A 22,058-nucleotide genomic window follows, 5' to 3' on the forward strand; every position below is an offset into this window, starting at 1 on the left:
TCCCAGAACGAAGGCTGAAGCCAGAGCCAGAATGTCTACATTGCAGTTAAACAGCCCCTCAGCCCAAGCCTTGGGAGCCCAGGTCAGCTGGCATGGGCCAGCCATGGGTGTCTAATTGCAGTGTAGACATACCCTGAGTTCCCTCAGAAGGAAAGCTGCTATATAATCTACCCCAGCACGTATAAGACATCAGTCTCTGTTTTCACTAAACAGGAATACAAATTTACTTACAAATGTGAGATATTACAGAAGACTTAGATACTGAAGGTGCCTGAAGATACCTGCGTGTGTGTATGTTTAAATACAGGTTAACATGTTACAAGACTGGATATTTGTTATGTGTTTGTGGGTCTTCAGATTGTTGTATGTATTGTTGTTGTTTTTTTAAATCTGTGGGAGGAAGCCAGGTGCTATGGAGGGTTAAAGAAAGTTTCAGAGAGAAGCTCTAAAGAAAAGAGGAGAGGCAGAGTAGATTTAAGGGTAATTTTGTTCCATCAATTCCTGCTCCCCAAACACCTACAAATCAAAGGAAAAATCATTATGTTGGATACATTTGTGCAATCCTAACAGATGACCCTTGCTCTCCTAGGAAGGTGGAACAAATAAAACCAACCCAAGATTCCTCAACCGTGTTCCTTGAGGGAAAATTCAGAACTTGTGATCATTTCAAAGTTATGTATATGAGCAACAACAATCATGGTTACACATCTAAAAGTGAACAGCATTTATATCTCTGAGATGCAGCTAGTTCCAAGAATGTGAATCCCAGTGAGACAGGGTTCACTCATCACTGTGGTGCCTCCTGCTGGCTGTCTTGGGAATTAGCTCTGCTAGCCAGTGAGCCCTCTTCTGGTGGTGTCTCACCACCACCATTTGTGCTCCAGGACCCATGTTACTCCCAGGACTGCAGAGTCCTCTTCATGACACAGCCCTCCGGGCCATGTCACACTCTGTTTTCCCCGCTTCTAGGGGAACTGCAGTCCGCTGTCAAGCCTCTTCCTTCAGTGGCAATTGTAGCCATAAGAACATAAGAATGGCCATACTGGGTCAGACCAAAGGTCCATCCAGCCAAGTGTCCTGTCTGCTGACAGTGGCCAATGCCAGGTGCCCCAGAGGGAGTGAACCTAACAAGTAATGATCAAGTGATCTCTCTCCTGCCATTCATCTCCACCCTCTGACAAACAGAGGCTAGGGACACCATTCCTTAGCTTAGTCAATTGTCTGGCCACTTCCTCACTGGGGGGAGGGAAGCTGGCTCCACCCTACTCTGGGTCCCAGCTCGGGGTCCTTGTAGATGGCCACCACGTGCTGCATCTCCTTTGACTCCTCAGTTCATTTCCTTGGGCCACTTCCCCATGGACCCCAGCCAGTGGCGTAGCCAAGATGGGACATTTGGGTGGGCCCTGACTTCAGGTGGGTGGGAAATGACAGGGGGCAGAGGACAGGAGGGATTGGCGGCATTAGCCACTGGGCCAACAGGGCCATGCCCAGGGGCCCTGGCTAATTGGGAGCCCGGGAAAAATGGACACCCCCACACCTGTACCCATTCTGCCCCCCTGCTTGGCACTGCAGCCAGGGAACGGGGTCAGGGTGCAGGAGCTTGCCCCACTCTGCCCGCCCACCTGCAAGCCAGCTCTGCTTCAAACCGCACACATTTCATATATGGGATCTGATCTAAAGCCCACTGTAGTCAGTGGGAAGAGTCCCGTTGACTCCACTGGCCTTTCGATATGCATTTGTTCAACAGTGGCTGTGTAGGGACATGTGGCTCAGCAACAGCTTGCATACAGCTCTGACTTTAACCAGTATTTGATTTGCCTGCTTTTCTCTCTCTTTGGGGTAGCATTGTAGAAACACAGTCTTGATTATTTAATGTTCCTGCAAAAGGTACCAGCTTAGCTACTCAATGTTAAGCAGGATATTTTTCCCTCCACAAACACTATTGATTACGTAATGAGTGCTATTGTTTATTTATCTGAGCCAGTGCTGGCTTTGCCACTATTGAAATCTTCCCCAATAAAGCGATTCGCACTCCACACCAGTCTGCAGCAATTCACTATTTTAAACCCCTCTCTCTATCTCCCAACATTTCATGCAAACAACCGCTCTTTACTTCTCCAGCAGACTACACACAATTCAGCTCAGAGAAATAGATCCAGAGAGGGAGAAGAAGATATATCTGAGGAGAACAAACAGAGATCCAGTTCCGTTAATGTCAAGGAACTGAAAGTTAATTCCAGGCCATTATAGTTCATTGTTTAGAAAGCAGCTGACAATATGACAATAAAAATGTTTGCAAAAATGTTGGCTTACAAAGATATGGGGTCTGAACTGAGTCATAAGAAACTTTGGACTTCTGCATTCACAAGCCTGTCCCATGCTGGGCAACATTTTCATCATTCCAGTAGAAGGTAACTGATATGGGAGATGATGGGGCAGAGAAACTGTGTGTGTGTATTGACAGGTTTCAGAGTAACAGCCGTGTTAGTCTGTAGCTCACGAAAGCTTATGCTCAAATAAATTGGTTAGTCTCTAAGGTGCCACAAGTACTCCTTTTCTTTGTGTGTGTGTAGGGGAGAGAGAGATTTTTCAAAGGGTTCGTGCCAATCCCACAGAGCACTTTGACTATCAGAACAAAAACTTAGACTGGGCCACCAGTCATGCATCCATCACGACTTCTGTTGCTAAGCAGCTTTTCCAGGTGGCATGTGATGTAACAGGTGGCGTGAAGTTGCATGAACTGGAGATTCTCATTCTTAATCATTTACATCGTGGTTGTGCCTAAGGACATCAACCAGGTGGGGGCCCCAATGTATAAACATACAGTAAATGATAGTCCTTGCCCCCAAAAAGCTTACAGCCTCAAGGACAAGACATAATAGTCAAATGAAACAAACAAGGTGGAAAGGAAAGTTGACAAAAATAATAGGGTTCACAGTCAATCAGTAGCAGTAGTCACATCTCCCTACTTGACCAGCCATATCAGATGGCAGATTTCTGTTTGCATTTCAGTGGAGGTGAGTTTTATGAGGCACTTGATGGTAAACAAGATGGTAGCTTTATTCTAATTTCTGCTGGATGGAATGATAAGCAAAAGCATCAGTCTACCATAACACTATACCATTGTCTCAAGGTGACACTTAAAATTGCCACCACACAGGCAAAACAAGATATACGATAATACAACCTGTGAGACACTAGCAAAAGGAAGACATGGAAAGCAATTTTTTTCTTTTGCTATAGCTCTTACTACCAAGAAAGGACTTAGAATCATAGAATATCAGGGTTGGAAGGGACCCTAGAAGGTCATCTAGTCCATCCCCCTGCTCGAAGCAGGACCAATTCCCAGTTAAATCATCCCAGCCAGGGCTTTGTCAAGCCTGACCTTAAAAACCTCTAAGGAAGGAGATTCTACCACCTCCCTAGGTAACGCATTCCAGTGTTTCACCACCCTCTTAGTGAAAAAGTTTTTCCTAATATCCAACCTAAACCTCCCCCACTGCAACTTGAGACCATTACTCCCTGTTCTGTCATCTGCTACCACTGAGAACAGTTTAGATCCATTCTCTTTGGAACCCCCTTTCAGTAAGTTGAAAGCAGCGATCAAATTCCCCTTCATTCTTCTCTTCTGCTTACTAAACAATCCCAGTTCCCTCAGCCTCTCCTCATAAATCATGTGTTCCAGTCCCCTAATCATTTTTGTTGCCCTCCGCTGGACACTTTCCAATTTTTTCACATCCTTCCTGTAGTGTGTGGCCCAAAATTGGACACAGTACTCCAGATGAGGCCTCACCAATGTCGAATAGAGGGGAACGGTCACGTCCCTCGATCTGCTCGCTATGCCCCTACTTATACATCCCCAAATGCCATTGGCCTTCTTGGCAACAAGGGCACACTGCTGACTCATATCCAGCTTCTCATCCACTGTCACTCCAGGTCCTTTTCCGCAGAACTGCTGCCTAACCATTCGGTCCCTAGTCTGTAGCTGTGCATTGGGTTCTTCCGTCCTAAGTGCAGGACCCTGCACTTATCCTTATTGAACCTCATCAGATTCCTTTTGGCCCAATCCACCAATTTGTCTAGGTCCTTCTGTATCCTATCCCTCCCCTCCAGCGTATCTACCACTCCTCCCAGTTTAGTATCATCCGCAAATTTGCTGAGAGTGCAATCCACACCATCCTCCAGATCATTTATGAAGATATTGAATAAAACCGGCCCCAGGACCGACCCTTGGGGTACTCCACTTGATACTGGCTGCCAACTAGACATGGAGCCATTGATCATTCCCTGAGGTCCCTTCCAACCCTGATATTCTATGATTCTATGATTCTATGACCCAGTATGGTTGTTCTTATGTCTATTTTTATATCCAATAAATGCAGGATTAGGCCATTTAAGCATAAATTACCATGAAATGTCAGATTTATGGATCATAAATGAGAGCAGAATAAGGTCCAATATAAGTAGAGAGGCGAGGAAGCAAATTTACTGCTGCCACAGAATTCCCCTGAGTTTGTATCGGCTTATGTGAGTGATGAGTTTGTTCAAGAAAGACTGACAGAACTAGAGATAAAGATAACTTTTCTAACTCAAACAATTTGTATCTTGTCTGAAAATAATAAATGCAAGTCAAAACTTCTCAGGTACATTAAGGCATCCAAAACCAGTGGCCACTTTCGAAAATGCTAATCTAAGTGATCGAGCCCTGATTCAGCAAAACATTTAAGCATATGCTTAACTTTCAGCATTTGCCTGAGTCTCACTGAGATTTGTCTAGGTCCTTCTGTATCCTATCCCTCCCCTCCAGCGTATCTACCACTCCTCCCAGTTTAGTATCATTTAGTATTTAGGACTTAATCCCAAATTGTTTCATGCTTTGAGACTTGGCAACTTGCTACATAAGTGAGCCTGTTGATAGACAGCATCAGTATCCTAGCCTCAATCTACTTCAAAAGCAAATGAGGTCCAAAAATATCCTCCTATTTAAACAGACTTTTGTGCGTGTATGTGCATGCACACATGATTTATGCAGAAAAATATGTAAAAATATTCTGGTTCATCAAAAGTCTAATTTACATACATTTTCAGGGCATTGTAGTGAATGATTAACACAACAGATCACAATTCAGGAGGAAAAATGACTGAGGATTTTTAAGAGCAAGAGCTATGAGGTAAATAAAGCTTATGGAGTTGGGTAAATGAAATAGGAAGTTGCTTATTCCACTATGATTTAGGGTTTTAAACTTGTGAAAACGTGATGGCTTTCTGTCTCTTAAAAAGAACTTTCTAAACTGAATTCCACGGGAAAAAAAAACCATCATTGATTGTTCTTTGATCATCCTTGACATCTCCAACTAAATCCTGTTGTAGGCCCCTTTTAAAGGACAATCAGTTGCTAGTGTTTTCCCCATAGAAACCATAATCAGCATTGTTGCTCCATCAATATCTACTGTCGGTGAAATATTTAGACCAAAAAAAATGGAGAAGTGAAATGCAAGGGGTTTTTTTGAAACTCCTAGTTTAGGAAAAACTGCAGAAATAATCATCTTGTGCACCCTCCTACATCACAGCATGAAACAAAATCCAGAAGAGTCTCAAATTACTTTCTTGAAATTCTCTTTCCAACTTATCTGTGCATCTGTAAAACCAGATGAATGTTAGAATCCCTCATCACGTATTTAATTATTTTAATGAAATAGTATATTTGCATTTCTCTATAGTCTTAGAGCATGACAGAATCCAATAGTTGTTCCTTCACTGCTTTCTCTACCTCCAAGATCTGCAAAACAATTTGAGCGCTCCTCTATCGCCAATTTCATGTCTCCAACCACTGGAAATGTTTGCTAGTAGCCTTCCTGAGAGGAAATCACCTCATGTACTATTCACATGCAGTAACTTTACAGCAAGAAAACCATATTTCCCTGCAATGAATTACTTCCACATGTTCCCCCCCATCATCATTCAGTCAATTATTGGTTTACACCAGCTGATAGTTCAGACAAATGAGCACAGGAGACAAAAAAGAAAGCACTCACCACCCAGCTGAAGAATTGTCATCAGGTGGGGAGAGGAAAGAATTTCATTCAGTTCATTTGCAAAATGGTTTGCGTGTAACAAATTCTTTAGTATTTTGGAGCATTACTCATAAGTAGTCCCTTGCTACCTGAGTACTCCCTTTGGGTCAGATTGTGCCTTTAGACAGATTTGCTGCACCACTCCAGGAGTAGCACCAGGAGACACTTTGATTCAGACACAATTCCCTCCTTGCTTCCCTCTGGATGATTATTAATTTGCTGTTGGCCTATACCAACAACAGCTTACAACACTCCCTTCACCTCCTCAATTGTACTGGCCAGTGTATTGTGGTGGAGCAGGGGTTCTTCCCATTCCCCACCCACTCATAAGATGTAAGTTAATTGCTATACGCCTGGATTGAAAGTCCAGGTAGTCCGTGCAGAAATGTAATGAGAGTTCTTACTGCCCTTTACTCCCATGCATAAAAGTGTGGTCAAAGTCACAATCCAACCCACAGGGCCTGTTCATAGAGTTAGAGTGCCAGAACCTGGTCCAAATAATTAAATGATACATTGCAAACACTCATCAGTTTTGGAGTCACTTCACTTTCCTAAAATAACTAAATATCAGAATACTTCACAATCTCTGTGTGCTCTGTACCAGAGAGGAAGAGGATTTGGGGCTGAGATCATTTTCATTTTTTCTCTGCCAATTTAATGCCTAAACATAAATATATTACTTGGGACACACAACCAACGTCAGGGTAAATTAATCTCAAAGAGCCAAGTTGTGACACCCTCACTGCCATTGAATAGTCAGTTACATCTGAAGTCAGTGGGATGACTTGGGGGAAAAGTTACTACTCAATGGGAGTAACAGAATCAGAATTGACCCTTAAGGTATGTATGTATTTAAGAAGTTTTTAATTTTGCTTTTTGCTAGACTACTCTTTAATGCCCTAGTAATTGCATTTCTGTGGCTGTTTCATCATGTCAGGTGGCCAGAGTTTATCCTTCAGACCAGTCATGTATTTGGGTCAGATTCTGATAGCCTTACTGAAGTTGAACCACACCTGATTTCACAAGTAACGCCACTGAACTCAGTGGAGGTACCCAAGCGGAAAGGAACTACTCAAGGACAGTAAAGCTATCAGAATCTGGCCCTCTGATGATCCTTAAAGCAGCTGGAGGAGGAAGCTACATAGAATCATAGAATTATAGGACTGGAAGGGACCTCGAGAGGTCATCTAGCCCAGTCCCCTGCACTCATGGCAGGACTAAGTATTATCTAGACGATCCCTGACAGGTATTTGTGTAACCTGCTCTTAAAAATCTCCAGTGATGGAGATTCCACAACCTCCCTAGGCAATTTATTCCATTGCTTAACCACTCGGACAGGAAGTTTTTACTAATGTCCAATCTAAATCACACTTGTTGTAATTTAAGCCCATTGCTTCTTGTCTTATCAGCAGAGGCTAACGAGAACAATTTTTCTCCCTACTCCTTGTAACAACCTTTTATGTAATTGAAAACTGTTTTCATGTTCCCTCTCAGTCTTCTCTTCTCCAGACTAAACAAACCCAATTATTTTAATCTTCCCTCATAGGTCATGTTTTCTAAAACTTTAATAATTTTTCTTTCTCTTCTATGGACTTTCTCTAATTTGTCCACATCATTCCTGAAACTTGGCACCCAGAACTGGACACCATACTCCAGTGGAGGCCTAATCAGCACAGAGTAGAGCGGAAGAATTACTTCTCGTGTCTTGCTTACAACACTCCTGCTAATACATCCCAGAATGATATTTGATTTTTGCAGCAGTGTTACAGTGTTTATTCATATTTAGCTTGTGATCCACTATGACCCCCAGATTCCTTTCCGCAATACTCCTTTCTAGGCAGTCATTTCCCATTTTAAACGTGTACAACTGATTGTTCCTTCCTAAGTGGAGTACTTTGCATTTGTCCTTTTTGATTTTCATCATATATACTTCAGACCATTTCTCCAGTTTGTCCAGATCATTTTGAATTTTAATCCTATCCTCGAAAGCATTTGCAACTACTGTCAGCTTGGTATCATCCGCAAACTTTATAAGTGTACTGTCTGTGCCATTATCTTGATTGTGAACCACTGATAACTACTCTTTGGGAATGGTTTTCCAGCCAATCCCTGGATTTTCAGGTAAGTTATGCACCCATCTTATAGTAGCTCCATCTAGGCAGTATTTCTCTAGTTTGTTTATGAGAAGGTCATGCAGTATTAAAAGCCTTACTAAAGTAAAAATACTCCACATCTGCTGCGTCACCCCTATCCACCAGGCTTGTTACTCTGTCAAAGAAACCTATTAGGTTGGTTTGACATGATTTGTTCTTGACAAATCCATGCTGACTGTTATTTATCACCTTATTATCTTCTAGGTGTTTGCAAACTGATTGCTTAATTATTTGCTCCATTATATTTCTGGGTACTGAAGTTAAGCTGACTGGTTTGTAATTCCCCAGGTTGTCCTTATTTTCCTTTTTATAGCTTGGCACTATATTTCCCCTCTTCCATTTCTCTGGAATCTCTCCCGTCTTCCATGACTTTTAGAAGATAATCACTAATGTCTCAGACACCTCCTCAGTCAGCTCCTTAAGTATTATAGGATGCATTTCATCAGGCCCTGGTGACTTGAAGATATCTAACTTGTTTAAGTATTTTTTAATTTGTTCTTTCCCTATTTTATCCTCTGATCCTACCTCATTTTCACTGACGTTCACTATGTTAGAGGTATAATCGCTACTAATCTTTTTGGTGAAAACTGAAACAAAAAAGCATTAAGCACTTTACATACATTTACACAATGGCTTAGTATCTCAGGGTCTAAAGGAAAATGTTTTTAATTAATTAATTAAGGGCCAGACTGCAACACTCTTCCTTATACTGTGTAGTACCTTACGTGTCCTCTGATTTCAATGGGACATTTCAAGTACTACTCATTCTGAGGAAGGGTATTTGGGTCTGTCTCATAATGCAAACCAGAAAAAATTATTTAGAGGAAGGGAAGCTGTATTGCCTGGCTGAGAAGCAGATTAATATCTACAACAGGGAACAGATTGTTTATAGGAAAGACTTCATGAGGCTTCTCCACTCCCACTTGTAAAGCCACTCTGTTAGGGAAAGGGAGAACTATTCTGAACAATGTCTGCTCAGGTAACTAAGACAAAATGAACCAGGCTAAAAGAGAAGTTGGCATATAATGGAATCTGTTTTACAGTCTCCTTATCAGATGCAGTGCTTGCAAAGCCAATTTGCAGCAGCCTCATCAATAAAGTGCAGAGCCCTCAGACCACCATCAAATCTGGTCAGAGGGCAGCCATCAGTGATGTGAGACATTGTCTTTGGCCATAGTCGCATGTGGGAACCTCTCCTTCACATCTTCCCTGGTGTGAAGGCTGGCTGCACATTGACCCTGACCCATTTGAAATCAGTTCTGAAGGGCCCACCAGAGCCATAGCACATCAAAGCCAGGTACCCACATGGTCAGGTCAATTATAAGAGACTAGTTTCTCATGTCATCTGCAGACCATTCTTTATGCCAGATCAATGTCACAAAGAAATATAGGCAGGGCAAGTGGGCCCACAACAGATGCTTTGATGACAAACGTGCTCTTGGGTGGTTGAAGAGGTCTGTGTATAGTGGTAGGCTTGGGTTTGTCCTGATTTTCTCAACCATTCTGGTTGTAGCATCCTCATGATGTATGTGTGGAGAAGTGATAGTGCTTAAGCTGGGGAACCACGGTACTGTTATGGGTCAAATTGTTCCATTTACGATGCACGTGGTTGACTATAGTTGTGTATCAAACAACTCAACATGAGACGAATGGAGCCAGAGCAGAGTAGAGTATTCTGCTGTAGAGTAACAGAGAGCCAAACCAGATGATCAGAGGCTTTAAGTGTTTGCTCCTCATGAAGTGCCAGCCAATTTGCTTATAAGATTGTTACACACCCTCACCTCAGCTGAAGTTTTCCCTCAGATGATTAAGGTATATGAGAGCTCTATCTAGGGTTATTCCGAGGTAGACTGGGTGGGATTCATGTTTCAAGTAAAGTCCAGTGAAAATGATATTCAGTTCTCAGGCTGCTCTGATGTTGTAAAGATGGAATGTACTCAAAACTGTCTTGGTCCCACTTGATGGAAATTCCACCAACTATAGCATTATTCAAATCAGTGTCTAGGGTATCTTCAAGTTCTGGGAATGACCGTGCTTGGACACCTAATCAAATGTCATCTGCGTACATGAACTTGTGGGACTGGGTAAGTGGAAGGTTGTTTGCGTACAAGTTGAAAAGCATTGGTGCCAGCAATGAGCCTTAGGGGAAACCATTGGTTTGTCTTTTCCATGCGCTAATGCTTTCCAGTGAAATGACAAAAGTGAGTGTGGAGATTTCTCAGTGTTCACTTTGCTGACCCTGTTTCAACAGAGATAGTGCAAGACTTATACTTGGGTACGTATAATACAGTAAATATTTCATGCCCCTCTCTAGTGGCTAGCCATGTAGAGGATAAGAGCCTACTTATGATGGGTTGGGTTACAGAGACCCCCTTGGGACTGCCACCTGATGTGCCGAGACTACCTCTGAGCCCATTTTCCCTGGCAACTTGGGACTTCAGAACCCTGCCTTGTTGAGCCAGACACACTAGCCTGCTGCAAACACAGACCCAGATCTGCAGACTTAACTGAAAATGGCTTAGAAAGTGCTCCTGTCTCCAGCACCCAGATACCCAGTTCCCAATGGGGGCCAAACCCCAAATAAATCTGTTTTATTCTGTATAAAGCTTATACAGGGTCAACTCATAAATTCTCCTCCCTCTATAACATTGATAGAGATATATGCACAGCTGTTTGTTTCTCCAGGTATTAGTCACTAACTCTGGGTTCAGTAATAATCAAAAAGTGATTTTATTAAGTATAACAAGTAGGATTTAAGTGGTTCCAAGTAACGACAGACAGAACAAAGCCCAGCCTGACTCACAGGAAGGTCTGCAAGTAAACAGAGCCATCTACAGTCAGTTGTCCTAGTTGATGGGATCCATCAAGATTCTAAACCACCATTAATGACCCACACTTTGCATAATTACAATAGGACCTCAGAGCTATATTTCATATTTCTAGTTTCAGATATAAGAATGATACATTTATACAAATAGGGTGACAACACTCTGTAGATTATAAACTTTGTAATGATACCTTACAAGAGACCTTTTGCATGAAACATATTCCAGTTGTTATATTCACACTCATTAGCATATTTTCATAAAAGCATATGGAGTGCAACGTCACACTACTATTGCTACAAGATAATGGAACTACTTCTTCATTCATGTGGCAGAAACCTGGGCTTTGGTACTGGAAATCCAAAGGAAGGATGATCCAATGGTTAGAATGTTAGCCTAGGTCTTAGGAGACCTGGGTTAAATTCCCTGCTCTGCCACAGATTTCATGTGTGACTTAGGGCAAATCATTTAGTAGATGTTTACGCTACACCTGAGAGATGTGATTCTCAGAGCAGGAAGAGAGACTTGCACAAGCTAGAATTCTAAAAATAGCAGTGTGGATTTTGTGTCACGGGTGGTGGCCAAGACTAACTGTCCAAGCCCCTATGTCCAAGCTCAGGAGGATAGCGCAAGCTGCCGCCAGTGCCAGAATGTCCACACTGCTATTTTTATCATGCTAGCTTGAGCAGAACTAGTGCAAGTCTGCGCTGGGAATCATACCTCCCAGCTGCAGTGTGGATATAGCCTGGGAGTCTTTGTACATCAACTCCTTATCTGTAAAATGGAGATAACAACACTTTCCTACCTCACAGGGCTGTTGCGATAATTAATATATTAAAGACTGTGAGGGATTCAAGTACTACAGTGATGGCAGCCATATAAGTAGCTAAGATAGAAGATCTAAGACCCATAATGGGGGTTCATAAAGTCAGAGCCAGGTCAGCATTAGTCGTCCATCTGTTTGGCAGTTTGTCTACCCTGTTTCAGAAGTCACCCAGCAGGCTCCACTGAACGGTAGCACTGATGCTCAGTACTGCTACAGCGTGTCTCACTCACTGAAAGCTTACGGGAGGGTGCAATGGTTGTGATCATTGTTACTGTGGCTGCTTGGGAATGGAACACACCACACTGGGGTGTAAACAGAAACAAACTAGAGAAAGCAGCGTGATGTCACAAATTTATGTGTAGTTACCTCACTTGAAAAGACAAGACAGTTGCTAGACTACAACCATTGTATGCCTTGGTCTTACGAAACTAGCATTTCAGCTCCAACTGCAGCTTAGTTACCAGCAAAAACCATTTCAGGCTAGAGGTATTCAAACAGCACACTGACAATCTCTTTATCCTCCAGTGTGAAGTCTTGTTACCAATGGTTCTATTGTATGTAAACCTTCTGATTCTATTTCGTGTTGCATGTGGCAGCGTAAATACCCATGAAATACTCCAGGTGATGCTCCTGAGTAAAGAATTCCAATAATTGCTGAAGAAAGAGTTAAAGGAAGTGGGGGAAGTTCTGCTAAAAGCAGACACCATGTTCAAAACTCTTCATTTTGTATGGTCTTACCTAGCAAAAGCATCACTCTGAAATCGTATTAAAGTAAGACAAATTAAACAAGTGACTCGTAGCCATGAATCCAGTGTATGGCTATAAAAAGGCTTGCCATCTGGATCCTGCTTCTCTACAATACTGGAGCTGCATGGCATTTTCTTCGATTTTATTCTCATTTACAGCTATCACTCATTAGAGCACTTAAGGCTGGGTACAGTATATTATTGTTGCAGCTTGCTTTTCATCTAAGGCTATTTTGGAAAGCCTGATATGGTGTGTACATAGATAACTATCTTTAAAAAAACCTGCACCTGTTTAGATTTCACTATCTTAATATTTTTTTCCCCTTGGAACTTGAAGTAGTGATCGTACAATTGTTGGCATGCCGTGTAACTACACAAAGCACAGGTAGGATACTCGATTACTCCCACTTATACTCATGAGAGGTATGCAGGCTGGACATTGTGTCTATTGTCTAACACACTAGAAAACAGACCTGGATGAATTCTTCAACCTCTTATGAGTTTTTCAGAATCCTGCACTTCACTTTCAGTATCCAAGAACACAAGGCTTAACATCTGAGCAGACCTCTGTGAATAAAGTACTTCAAAACACTAGGGGGCTGGTTGGCTTGGTGAATGTAGCACTCTGCTACCCTGTCACACTTAGCAAATGTGTTTGATTCTCTTCAAGTCTGATTTGCCTAGTGATTCAGAATATAAAAGCAACAGCAGTGGCATTTTACACGACGGACAAATCTGCTTTGAAGAAGCACAGAGGTGAGCTCACCCCAGGAGATTGAACTGAGTTACCTTTCACCTCCACAGAACCGCAGGTTGAGATCAAGTAACGGGCAGCATGGAGCTAACATTGTACACTGAGCCTGGCATACAATCAAGCAAAAAGGAAGAACCTATGCATCTTAAAGTGAAAAAAAATGGAAATATTTCTCTCTCCTAGGTTATAGTAAAGGTATAGATAAAAGATTATTGCTTTCAGATTCCTCCTACTTCCTCCAACTGCACACAGATAGATGTTCTCTCCCAGTATGTTGGCAGAGTTAGGATATTACAGGTCATGCTACTTATGCTGAAATAGAGTCTACACTGTAAAAAATACAGGGCCAGATCCTGAGCCGGTGTAAATTAGCATAACTCCACTGAAACCTGTGAATCTACCCCAATTTATCCCTATTGAGGATCTGGTTCACATACTCAGTTTCTGCTCTTGTTTACACTGATGTACATCTGGAGTGTCCTCTCCACTGACTTCAGAGGAGTGACTGTGGATTCACACCGCTGTAATGGACAACAGAATCTGGCCCACATGGAGGTTTTTTTTCTTTTTAAATCCATGCAAATAATATACATATTGAAATTCACCTTAGGAATTTATGAGTTTCCACAGTATGCATCCAATGAAGTGAGCTGTAGATCACGAAAGCTTATGCTCAAATAAATTGGTTAGTCTCTAAGGTGCCACAAGTACTCCTTTTCTTTTCACCTTATGATTGTACTCACTGAATGTCAAGATTGACAGGACATTATAACTATAGAAGAATACACCAGAAAGTTTGTCCGTTGCTCTGTAATGAATTATATAAAAAATTAAGACTGATGGAAGCAACAAAATGTGTTTTTTCCCCTGCTTCTCCCTGGAGATGAGACACAAAGTGACAGGCTACCACAGCTTTAGTGCTGAAGCAGCTCCTACAGCTGTGAAAAGCACAGCAGGATGGCTGGAGTGACCTTGCCACTGGTGAATGGCTACTGTCCAACTCTGGTAAGGACAGATTCCCAAAGATGTGCCCCTGGATATCAGAAAGCCTAAATCTGCTAAGACCATGCACAAATAGGCTCCTACTGGACATATTTACAAATAAGACTGCTTGGGAGATATAGGCACTTTACAACCACTCATAACTCCCACACACTGTTTAGACTTTTAAGGAATAACCATAACTTCCATCAAAGAGTTTTCTCCTTTACCAGTGTTATAGAAGACAGTATACAAGGTGATTCCTGTTAGCTTGTTTCATTCTGTTGCATAGCTACCATGGTGTATAGCATGCCCTGTTAATGGAATACATTGTTAATAATAAAAAAAGCCATTGAGTTCTATAGACAACTTGGAATACTTAATTTTTTCAGTCTATGAATAAGTAAACAAACACCCCCACACCCACCTTTTGTATTCTCAAGCCAATACTATTTCTTTATTCTAGGCTGGATCAACTCAGTTGCATGAATAATTTTTGTAAATTACAACCAGAGGAATTTTCTTAATACTTTGAAGGAATATTAATCAAAGTCTGTTTTGATACTTTCAAAATATGTACAATTATGAACAGGGTTTTTTTTTCCCCTTGACAACATTCATATGTAAGTTTACCTTTATTGCAAGCAATAGAGATGATGCCAAATTCACATTAAAAACATTGGCTGTATCAGAATAATCTCATGGTAAATTATGCTTTGACACATGGAGGAGATATTGGGGCTGTATGAACATATTGTAATATATCTCCCATGATAGTGAATGATCCTGAAATGTCCAAAATGTACTTGTGTTACATTGTGGGGGGACCCCATTAGCAAAAGAATCCACAAGTATAATCGACAAACCAAGTTTCTTGCAAGCAGATAAAAGGTACAGTCAGTTAGTCCAATGCAACAAGACAATAGTCTGTGCTTATCACATCTCAGCTGTCATAATTTCCTCTCTCTGAGGTTCAACCACCTTTAAAAGTCCTAAATTGTTATAAAATCTTGGGATCAGAAAGCTGAACAATTTATTCTTTATTTAAATTTATTATTTATTTAATATTTAATGTTTTCTCAATTGCTACATTCATAGAAACTCACAATTGTAGCAAACTTCTTGGCTTTGGCCAAGAGTTCTACTAACTAGATTTATACCTGTAAAACTATAGAGGTGAGTTGCACTGCATGGTTCACTCACCCTTCCTTTTAGAACTGCTAAGTGTGTTGTAGTCCACAGCTGCATCAAAGTTAACTACGGTATATTTTTGATTCCCAAACACATATGCAAATTGCAGCTACCATAGGCAAGCATGGATCATTTTTAATAAACGCATCAATTAAAAAGCAGTGCTGTGTGGCCACACGTAGGAAGCCTATGACAGGAAATGTTGCACTGCTATTAAAACTGGCATTCTATTTGTCTATGATATGATCTGCAGGCTGAGTTATCGTCTGCTCTGAAACTTTAATCCAGTCACATTTATTTTGTCATTTAACAACACGATCTGCTCAGTTTACTGAGTGAAAGATTCCTGACCATTTATTTATATTGCTATGATTTGCTAAAGCGAGTTCCTAGCAGCCAACAATAGAAAACTGCATAGAACAGGAATGTCTGCAAGCAAGATTCACAGATGGAAACATTCAGCAAAAGATTTAAGGTAAAGAAGACTGCAACATACCTTCAGCAGTGTTCTCCCTCCTTCCAAGACAGACAGGTTTCTGGAAGAGCATACACTATTGATGGGACTAAGAAAGTGATTGTAAATGGGCTACTAATAAGTGGCTTCATGACACCAGATGTGACAGCAGGGTGTCACTGGGTCCCTTTTAAACTTGTCTTCAGGGCTGTCTCCAAGTCCCTCCAGACAGAATTAGACAGTTTGGTGCTAGTAGCAGAGCTGAAGAAGCACGGGGAGCTTTTTGACGGCAGTTGCCAATGCTCCACTTTCAGGGAAAGCGCAGAAGTATGTGTGTGCCTGCACGAACTGCACACGCTCATCAGCCTGCCACAAGCAGGGAGATGTGATATGCATACCGAAAGAGCTTGTGCTGGGAGGAGAGCTCCGGGAGCAGACTCCGGCCTGTTCTGCTAGTAATTACACCCTATTGACCTTGCTGGTATAGATTACTGCTGGATCACGCATCAATAAGTCTATCAACCAATAGGAAAGGCATCGGCAAGTCTTCATTTAAAAAAAAAAAAAAGCAATCAAGCAGATTCTACCCTTTAGAACAACAAACTTTTTTGGCAGTCGTTTAACATTTCTCTCTCGTTAATGTTTCTATCATAAATACAATAGTCCGAGGGAGGGGGGGAGGAGAAGGGGTGCACTACTCACCCAAAAGAGGATTTATTACACCCATGTCAGAGAGCAGTTCTGAACAAGGTCTCTACATGTGAATTATTATAATGATTAGTATAGTAACACCGAGTGGCCCCAGCCAAGATAGGGAATCCATTGTGCTAGGTGCTGGACATACATAAAGTAAGAGACAGAGTTTACAGTCTAAATAGACAGGACAGACAAAGGAAGCATTATTATCCAGATGAGAAACTGAGGAACACAAAAATTAAGTGACTTTACCAGGATCATAGAGTTTGTGGCAGAGCTGGAAACTGAGCCTAATCCTCCCAAGTCCCAGTCCAGCACTGTAAATGTAAGATCATCAGTCTTCTGTAGACATAAGTCACCCCCCTGCCAAGTAGCCCAGACTGCCACTCTCCAAATACCCCCAACTAACTGTATTAATCAAGGTGACTACGACAGCCATATTGATTTTTGTCCTGTAATGAGCCGTCACAGAACTAGTCATATTTAATGGAACGTCAGATCAGGAGAACGTTATTAGGTCCAGGAATTTGGGTTTTGCTGGTGCTGTTTAAAAGGTTTCACGTGAAGTTAGTACTTTTGAAGGTGCCAAGCTGGTAGACTAAGAGGAACAAGTTCTCCATCCATCCTCAACCCAGCCCTAGAAGGGTCAGCCCTTAGGCTGAGTCAATAATTCAGTCTCCATTCTGATTCAAGCCTCTCCCTGAAGCTTTCATGTCTTCTTCCATACCATGCCTTATGCATGGAACTGCTTCCCGTCTCCCTGCCTATGTGCTAAAATATCTCCCTGCCGGTACAATCATGGGGCATTTTGTTCAAGACTGACTCAGAGGGGAAAATGCCACCTAATGAGTCACCAGCATCAGTTCTTACCAGCTTTTTGTGTTATGCTTGGAGGTCTTCCATTCAAAATATCCTTCTTTGCTTGCAAGATCAGACAAGATCACAAATCAAGGTGGTATGGCTGCAGGCCATAAAGATTAACAGTACAGTAGGAAGTGAAAGATCCTCAGAGTTTTCTTTTGTGGCAGCATATACTGGGGAAAGGTTTTATGAGTTAAGAGGAGACTTACTTTTCTGCCATTATGGTTATTTGTTGAGCTCTGTCTGAGTGCTCGGCTCTGAACAGAACACACAATCAGCTCTGAACAGTTTGGAAGTTTTATTAGACATAAAAATACAACGCAGACACAGTGTAGCAGAGGTCTGGAAATACAATGCACTATGGACATCGTGGTGGCCATTATGTAAATTTATGAATCATAACTGTCCTTACACTAATCAAAAATGTCAGCATTGACCTAGCTCTGCTCCCTTTGACTTCAATGTGAGTGAGAGTTAGGCCACTGCTGAAGACTTGAAAATTCCACCCCAAATATTTTTTGTTCAAGTAATGGAACTCTTCTTACTTTGCAGCTGCTGGATATTGCTCATTTTATTTGGTTACATGCCATGCTTATCAGTATGTGCATATTTCAGCTTTGATACTGTGTCAGAATCTGCTAGCACAGATTGCTGCACCAATGCAGTTCCATTGGCTTCAGCACCTCTGAAAGAAAATAGGGCACAAACTGTCCTCCCAACACCACAGACACCTAAACTAAGGCCCCAACCCTGAAAACACTGAAGCATGTGAGCAATCTGACTCACAAGTGATCCCACTGAACCACTGGGACTACTCTTGTGAGCAAAGTTAGGTACATTCTTAAGTGTGTGAAGGATTTATGCCTTTGTGAAAACAACGGAAAATGCTGACTTTAAACAAGCGTGCTGTCCTTGAAGCTTGCCTTTTTATCTGGGCAGAAACAAGGTCAGAGATAAGTTGAGGCTGAGCAAGGTGCTTGAGGAACACATACAAGGATTGCAAGGAGTGAAATGGTCAATTCAAGGGATGAAAAATGATTTTACACTGAGAGGAGTAGTGCGAGGTTAGCATCTAAAACAAAAAAAGAGGAGGCTGCTGTAGTTAAGGCAGAGTATGATTAGAGCTCCCTTCTCATTTAACATGTCCTGTATTTGCTTCATGTAGAGTTTTGGGACCAGATCCTTGGGAGGTATAAATCAATGTTGTTCCATTGATTTCTATGCAACTAAACCAGTTTATGCCATCTGAGGATCTAGCCCATGGTTCTTATTTGTGTTTGAACATGTTATTCCATCTGTACCTTTTGAAAAATTGAATACAATTGGTAAATTCCTGATAAAAATGGTTAATTGGGGTACAAAAAGGGTACTGGGATTTTTGAGTGTGACAGTATTTACAAGTCTTATTAAACAGTAAACAAACAAACACTGACTTATAAAATGAGAAAGTCAAACATTTCACTAATCAATATCTTTTCCAAAACCTCTCCCAGGAAAACCACTGTGTTTTTCTATCAGGTAATGCATATACAAAATGATTATAAATGGCATCATGCCCCAAATCATACTGTGTATATCATATTGTTATATCACCAGTAATATCCACAGAAGGCTCACCATTTCTGTGACAGTAGCAGCTAATTGTGAGCTTCCTTCCTGCCATCTTGCCCAGTGAACAGATTAACTGAGATGAGAGAGAAGAGCAATCCATTCTTTCCCATTGTTCAAAGGGAAAACACATCTCGGCCAAGATTTTTTTTTAAATACTTATTTTGGGGTGCTTAATTTGAGACACCATAAAGAGGCCTGATTTTCATAAAGTGGCCATCCTCTGAAAACCATGCTCCTTCAAGATGTCTCAAGTTGGCCACACAAAAATCAATCATCGTTTCTGAAAACTCAGACCTCAATTCAATTTTGATCAGTTTTGTTATAAATTTCAACATATTTTTAAAACTATTTTTTGAGAGTAAATGTCTGAAATCCACTTGCTTTTCTGTTGACCTCCTAAATAGATGAGGGCCAGGATTTGCATATGATAGAAAGTGATAATAAGCACACACCTCTCCACCCATGAACCAATGTTCCCATGAAGTGTTTGCTTCCAGTTGTTGCCCTCTCTCTCTCTTCCAACAGTGCAGAATTCAGGAGAAGGAGTGAGGAGAGGAAGAGTTTTCCCTGACAGACAACTCCTGTCTCTTTACTAGGATTGGCTGAACATTTCCCATCAGAAGTGTTTGCTTTCTATGGAAAATTTTGATGTCTCATGGAAAAACTTGAACACCCAAACACCAAAACTTTCAATTTCCAGTGGAAATCTGATTCTGAAACACTACCACAAAGTGGTACATGAGAGATGTACTTTGGTTTCCTTGTGTCCCCATTCTTCTGTATGCACCAGGCTCTCCAGCCAGACTTCATCTCCCATGATACAATATAGCCTTCTCTCACCAATAGAGGAGACCGTGGTGCATGATGGGAGATTTCATCCAACCAGGGAGTGTGAACTATAGAGGAAAGTGGAATATGAGGCACCTGAAAAATACAAGTCCCACAAGGCATTGTGCCAGCATTTCAGCATTGAAATATTTTAGTTTTCAGAGGAAGTATTTTGGATTTGGATTTTTTTCTAAAAACTCAAAATTTCCTGTCGAAAAAATTACCATTTTCTGACTATCTCTATTCTTCACCCAGACTCAAACACTCCAAAGAAAGCAAGAAAGGAAGTTTATCTAGCAGGAGTAATGAGGCAATCTTGGAGGGAGGAAACAGGGTCCGTACATTCAAATAATTACAATTAAGTGAATTGGAGGGCTTTTTTCCCGAGTCATTTGAGAGTGTGGGAAACACAGGGTTACTCTACCCAAAACTGACAAAAAAAGTAACTAAATTGTGGTGGTTTTGGGTCAAACCTTTTATTATTATTAAGGCACAGATCTGTGTGTGGACACAATTATTTTGGAATAACACTGTTTTATTTTTAATTCGCTTAAGTCAATTCCTTATTGACTTAATCTAAATTGTAATGGGATGCTCAGTTTGAAATAAGAGCATCTACACAGAGGACTAGAAAGAGAGGAGGAAATTCTTGTTTTAACAGCCAGTCAGAGACACCGTCTGAGTAACTCTTCATTTACACTCAGAAAACAGTTAGGGTTTGGGGCTACAAGAGAGAAGGAGAATTCTAAACACAGGCAAACAGGTGCTGTAAAGTGTACTAAGGAAACCCAGTAGAAGCTGGAAATTAGAATTACAGAGGTGGGGATGTTCCCGTCATGCAATACAAAGTCAAATGTCTTACAGAAATCTATCATGTCAACACTATTACCTTTATCAACCAAACTTGTGATCTCATAAAAATAGGTTGTCAAGTTAGTTTGACAGGATCTATTTTCCATAAATCCATGTTGATTGGCTTTAATTATATAAACCTTATTTAATTCTTTACTTATTGAGTCCTGCATCAGCTGCTCCATTATCTTGCCCAGGCTCAATGTCAAATTTACGAGATTATAATTACCCAGATCATCCTATTTACCCTTTTTAAATATTGGGACAAAATTATTGGGACAAAATCTTCCAGTCTTCTGGAACTTCCTCTGTGTTCTGAGACCTACTGAAAAATCATTTGTAATGGTCCAGTGAGTTCCTCAGACAAGTCTTTTAAAAAAAATTGCACAAGTTATCTGGACCTGTTGATTTAAAAAAATCAAACTTTTCTAAAACCTGCCTGACATACTGGTGGAATGTAGAGAAGTATTATCATATGATATGACTACATCAACTGTTTTTTCCCCCAAATATATAACAGAAATATCTATTGAGCACTTCCGTCATTTCTGCATTATTATTGGTGATTCTATCATCTCCATGTAGTAGTGGACCAATACCATTCTCTACTGTAGCTATTCCCTTCTTCAGTGGGAAATGGGCACCTATCTCCATTAGGCTCCCTTGATAATCCCAGCAGTACACTTACTGAAGTACCCATCTGATATCAGTGGAACAACTCAAGTGAATAAGGACTGGGAGGGGTTGCAAGTGCTTTGGAGGATAAGATTAAAATTCAAAATGATCTGGACAAACTAGAGAAATGGTCTGAAGTAAACAGGATGAAATTCAATAAGGACAAATGAAAAGTACTCCATTTAGGAAGGAACAATCAGTTTCACCCAGACAAAATGGGAAATGACTGCCTAGGAAGGAGTACTGTGGAAAGGGATCTGGGGGTTATAGTGGACCACAAGCTAAATATGAGTCAACAGTGTAACAGGGTTGCAAAAAAAGCGAGCATCATCCTGGGATGTATTAGCAGGAGTGTTGTAAGTGTAACCCTTCTGTCCGTCAGAGTTGGCAGCAACAAGGACCGGGTTCAGTATCTAGGGGTTCCGTTTCAATAACACAATGCAAAACCGGCTCGAGCCCCCACCCAGTGACCTGGGACAATTACATACCACTCCCCTGGCGCCTCTAAGAGGCAATACTTCCCCTGTCGCA

At 41.3% G+C, this 22,058-nt stretch overlaps 1 protein-coding gene across 1 annotated transcript in view; it reads right to left on the reverse strand.

The window, feature by feature from the left end:
* TENM4 (teneurin transmembrane protein 4) overlaps positions 1-16,360 on the reverse strand; it is a 2,254,482-nt gene extending 2,238,122 nt beyond the window's left edge. The window contains exon 1 of the mRNA XM_084644861.1: positions 16,047-16,360. The gene's annotated coding sequence lies outside the window, so the exon portion shown is untranslated. The remainder of the gene's footprint in view (positions 1-16,046) is intronic.
* Between the last annotated feature and the right edge of the window lie 5,698 nt (positions 16,361-22,058).

The sequence above is a fragment of the Lepidochelys olivacea genome, assembly GCF_965140295.1.
Source record: "Lepidochelys olivacea isolate rLepOli2 genome assembly, chromosome: 1".
In the NCBI taxonomy this organism is placed as follows: domain Eukaryota; kingdom Metazoa; phylum Chordata; order Testudines; family Cheloniidae; genus Lepidochelys; species Lepidochelys olivacea.